The sequence below is a fragment of the Pipistrellus kuhlii genome, unplaced genomic scaffold (assembly GCF_014108245.1).
Source record: "Pipistrellus kuhlii isolate mPipKuh1 unplaced genomic scaffold, mPipKuh1.p scaffold_m20_p_3, whole genome shotgun sequence".
Lineage (NCBI taxonomy): Eukaryota > Metazoa > Chordata > Mammalia > Chiroptera > Vespertilionidae > Pipistrellus > Pipistrellus kuhlii.
In genome coordinates this window covers 155,421,203-155,426,733 of record NW_023425529.1, presented here as the reverse complement: position 1 = coordinate 155,426,733, position 5,531 = coordinate 155,421,203, and the positions used below count along the sequence as shown (strand labels likewise).

General features: G+C 37.8%; 1 pseudogene; it reads right to left on the bottom strand.

Annotated features, from left to right (window-relative positions):
* Nucleotides 1-764: 764 nt before the first annotated feature.
* On the bottom strand, nt 765-1,339 carry LOC118730460 (annotated as a pseudogene).
* Nucleotides 1,340-5,531: the final 4,192 nt, after the last annotated feature.

Below are 5,531 nucleotides of genomic sequence, written 5' to 3'. Positions count from 1 at the left end.
CTGTTCCATGTTTCCCTGTCTGTGAATTGAGTATCTGTCCCCTGGTGGTTAGTGTGTGTCATAGCTACTGGTCAGATGGTTGAAAGGTCACATAGACTTTTATATATAGGGATGTACTCTTGTGATAATATTCTTAAATATTCTTTCTTATATGTTAATGTTCTATATGTTCAAATTTATTTTTAATTATTTATTGTTGAAAGTATTACATATGTCCCCTTTTCTCCCAGTTCCTCTCTCAGCATGTCTCCGCCCCTTAGTCCTGGCCTTCATACCCGCCCCCCATTGTCTGTGTCCATTTGTTATGCTTATATATGCATACAAATTCTTTGGTTAATATTCTTACAGGCGTCCTCAAACTACGGCCCGTGGGCCACATGCAGCCCGCAGAGGAGTCTGATCCGGCCCGCCAGGTTTTTTGGGCAGTGAGCGCAGCCGAGGTGTTACAGTAGGAATTAGTAGTTCATATAGTCCGGCCCTCCAGCTCTCTGAGGGACCCTGATCTGGCCCCCACTTTAAAAAGTTTGAGGACCCCTGCGGGTAATTTCTGTGGTGATGGCCCTCCTGTTATTTTTTATCTGAGCTATTTTGTGCTTTCCTTCTGGTTTTATGTGTCTTCCCCAGTAATTTGCCAATGGTATTAATCTTTTGAAAAACATTTTAGTCTGTAGATATTTTCAATTGTGTAATCTCTTTTTAGTTCTTAAATTTATGCTCATGCCATTTTTTGGTTCAAGTTTGTATTTTTTTTTTTTTTTTTTTTCCCTGCCGCAGGTTTATTTGTACAAACAGCACAGGACGGTACCAGCGCCACGCGGGCTCCACCAGTCCTTCTGTCCTACTGTGGAGCCTTCGTGGGGGCCTGGGCCACTTTGGGAGCAGCGGCCTGGGTACCTTTGGGAGCCTGAGCTGCAGCTGCACCTGCAGCCTGGGGCTTGGTTTCGGCCTTGGCCTTGACCTTTGGCGAGCAGATCCTGGGCCCCTTGGCAATGCGGGCATGAGCGCGCTTCCCAAGCTTGGGGTGAGCGATGTAGGCAAGCCGACTGAGTTTGCGGCTGCAGCCCTTTGGGATATTGGGCCTGGGCTCCTTGGGCTTGACCAGGGCCTTGATGGCCTCAGCGCGGGCGCTCATGGCCTTGGCGTTGTTCGCCTGCATCTTCTTCAGACCCTTCTTGTTGTGCTTCTTGGCAAAGCGCATGTTCCTTAGGAACTTGGGGTCTACCCCCTTAAGAGATTCATATCTTTGTTACCAGGGTTTCTTGATGCCATTTCTGTGCCATTTCCAGGACTGGTTGTGCGTGGTGTGGTTCTTGGACTTGGCCATCTCTGCACAGAAGGCCGCGGCTGCCGAAGCGCCAGGGACCAGAAGCTCAATTTTGTATTTTTGTTTTGATAGGTTTTTAAGTAGATGTTTAATCCATTAATGTTCAGTCTACTTTTTATTTAATTTTGTTTAATCTATGCAGTAACACCATAATTTTATCTCTAAGGTTGAATTAATTCCATCCTAAAAACTTATTATGTATTTACATACCTATTCAATTCAAAATGTTTTTTAGTTTGGGTTTTGATTCATCTTTTCTTCATATATAATTTGTAACTTCAAATACATACACACAAATAATGTGTTTACATTATTTTCTAAGGAAATAAAGTTTTAACTTCTTTTGGTTATTTCTGACTTTTGGGTGGCATTATTAAGAAAATATATTACTAATTGTTTACATTACGTGACTATCTTCAGATATTCTTTGAAGGCATCCCATCTTCAAATTTTTAAATATATATTTTATTGATTTTTTACAGAGAGGAAGAGAGAGGGATAGAGAGTTAGAAACACTGATTAGAGAGAATCATCGATTAGCTGCCTCTTGCACACCCCCCACTGAGGATGTGCCCACAACCAAGGTATTGTATATGCCCTTGACCAGAAATGAAACCCGAGACCTTTCAGTCCGCAAGCCGACGCTCTATTCATTGAGCCAAACCGGTTTCGGTTCATCTTCAAATTTTTAAAATGTAAAGTGTAATCTTATAAAGGATATATGTTCTTAGGTTGTTGGGTTTAGTACTCATTACATAATATTTATGCCAAAGTTTTAGATACTCCCATTTCAAATTATTTTTCAGCATTACATAATATGACAGTATTTCTGTAATGATGTAAAATTTCTATAGTCTAAAGTGTCTAATATGGTAATGTGTTCATGAGAGTTTGAATTATGGATAGTGTAAATATATTTTTAATTTATTTAAGCTTTATTTGAATTAGCCACATGTAGCTTAGTAGTTACCAAATTAAACTGGGTTAGTTTTGTATCTGTATTAAAAATTTTTAATACAGATAGAGGGATAGAGAGTAAGAAACATCGATCAGCTGCCTCCTGCACACCTCCTACTGGGGACATGCCTGCAACCAAGGTACATGCCCTTGACTGGAATTGAACCTGAGACCTTTCAGTCCGCAGGACTATGCTCTGTCCACTGAGCCAAACTGGTTTTGGCTGTATTAAATTTTTAATTGTTTCCCCTGGTATGTTCAATTAGAAATGGGTAAAAATCACCCAATATCAACGTTTATATTACAGCTATCCATTTTAGTTTATATAATCTGATGTCATGTTTTAGTTTCACATGAATTGAGAACTATATTTTCTTGGTAAATTAGTTTTCAGTGTATCAAATGAATCTGTTTTTCTGTAGTAATTACTTGGGTATTATTTTTTTTATGTTAACATGACTTCCTTAACTTTAAAAAAAATCAGTGTGTCTATGATTTCTATCATTTTATTGTCAACATCTTTATGTTTTGATGTCTATTGTAAACAACATATACTGTTTACATTTAATTCAGTTAGAATGTAGTCCTATGAAATTTAAAGTATTTCATCCATGTATTTTTAGTATAAAACTTGTTTGTATTGATGACTATTTTCTCATCATTCCTTTCTTATTTTCTCTCTGTGCACAAGCAACACACACACACACACACAAACCATTTACTGTTTTACTACTTGAGGTAACAATATTAGCTTCCTAAACTTATCAGAAACTAATATAATTTTATATTTGCTCTCCTCACAGCAATTATGAAAAACTTCTAAGAATATTTGTTCTTGTCTCTAGTTTTATTATATTCTGTATTTTACACTCTAAGATTTCAAAACTCATAAAGCATCATTATCATTTTTAGTAGTTCATATTCAGTTAGTTTTACAAACATATTTTTCATTTTCAGTTCAGTCTACTTTTATCTGCATCTTTAAAATTTAATCTAGGAATTATTTTCTTCTACCTAAGGAAACAGGTCAGTTTTCCCCATGAATATGTATATACCAGAGGTAAATTCATTTCTTCTGTGCCTAAACTAAGTTTTCCTTCCTTCTTAAAAGAAACCTTGCTAGGTATAGCATTTTAAGATAGAAGTTAATTAATCTTTTCCAAACATTTGTCTCTGGCTTTGCTTCTGTTGTGTAATTAGCAGCAAGGCTTATTTTGGTTCTTTGAAGGTCACCTCCTTATTTCTGCTGCTTTTAATATTCTCTTCTTTTTCCCTCCCTCCCTCTTTCTAACTATTTACTACATATTTCTCAATATGAATTTTCTCTTTTAGAATTTAATTTATGTCAGTATGCATATGTCTTCTTGAATCCATAAATTGATATTTTTCATTGTTTCGAAAGTCTCATGCATTAAATCTTCAAATATTGCATTTATTCCACATTTTATGCACCCTTTTCTGGGGTTGCAAATAATTTCCTGTCAACTTTTCTCTTTGTATTTATGTCTCTCATCCACTTTTTTCTATTTTGTATAATTTTGTCTCTTGCTGCTACATTTGGTGTTTTTTTTTCTTCTGTAACTGTCTTCCAGGATAGTAGGAATTAACATGCTATTTAATGCATCCCCTTGGTTGTAAATTATGGTTATTTTTGTTTGCTCATATTCATAAAACTGCCATCATTTCATTTTTTCGATTTTTAAATTATTTGGCACTTATAAAATTTTACTTGATTAGCTTAATATATTCGACGAACAAAAGAAATGCTGAATCTGTCTTCATATGCTCTTCACCCAAATTCCCATTATGCTAACAATCATGCCACTGCAGAAATTTACCAAAAGGAAGAAATTAATCTTGCTCTAACACCATTAACGAAAGCAAAACACTGTTTTATATTTAACTAGATTTTCCCATGGATGTTCTTTCTCTGTCCCAGGATCCCAAGTCCTAGGGCCTGCATTGCAGTTACATTTTGTGCATTTCAAATCCCATAATGTCTCCAATAGCTAGTCAGTCTTGCCTTGTCTTTCATGTCCTTGACATTTGTAGTGATTACAGACATGTTATATCGTAGAATGTTCTTTCATTTGGGTTTGTCTGTTTTCTTAGGATGAGATTGGGGTGATGCGTTTTTAGAAAGGATGCCACCTAGGACAACTTCGTTTTCCTCCACATGGATGGTGATGAGCCCAGGCCAACCACCAATAGTGGATTTGGGGTGCTTTTCCCTGTGAGAACACAGAGCAAGGAGCTTAACTTGTGACCCCTAGAGGAGCTGCCAGGATGTGGCATGCTTTCTCAGCCTGGTGCCTGGAGAGTCCAGGCTGAGTGAGAAAGCTAAGACGGGGGAAGACAGGAGGATGGCAGGCATTTCTTCTCCCTTTAATCCAGATCTGGGATGGAATGGGCACTCATACACTGCCTAATGTTTAGTAAATGTTCAGACCCAGAGGCACTTACTTATATAAAATGATTCAGGATGCATTGCCTCCTGTCTCTGCTTAAAGCTTTCGGTGCTTCAGACCTCTGTGCCTACTTTTCCATGAGACCAGATATGGGGGAAACCAATAAATTCATAAATGATGGGTTCTGCTCTTTCCTTAATTTACCTGAGTTACTCAGAATTGTATATCTGACCTTGGTCCTTCTTGGAGACAAAGAAATCTCAATTTCACTAATAATTATCTCTCTTTTTTTTCTTAAAACAGATGAGGTTGAGTAGAAGGGCAGGGAGACACTGGGGTTATGAATGGAGAGGATGATTCTATGCCAATATGATTTTCATTTCTTTTTAATTTAGTGCAGCCAGCTGCTAGGGTTCAATTGAACAGATTTTGGTTATTTTGTTAACACAAAGCTATATACTTAAACATGAAGTTTGCATTGCTGACACTATTTCATCTTTGTAGATTGTTTGATTCTGGAGCCACAGGCACTCTGCATTTCAGAGGAGGGGTCCTATCAGTTTGCATGTGGTTGGAAAAATGTCTCTTGTATCTGGAAGGAAAGAGCAATAACCAAGCCACCATTTTGATGTCTCATTCTGATTCTCCCCTTCCTCACGCAGCATCATTTAAAGGCAGACTAGTGACAACTGCTCTCTCTGGGTCCCCTCTCCCCAGGACTCTGACAAAGCATTAGCTCCGAGGTCCCAGGTATCTCCTCTTATTCCTAAACCAAGTCCATTGGGTCCTCCTCAGTTCTACCCCAGAAATCTATGTCTCTTTCAGCATCTCATGCTCATTAT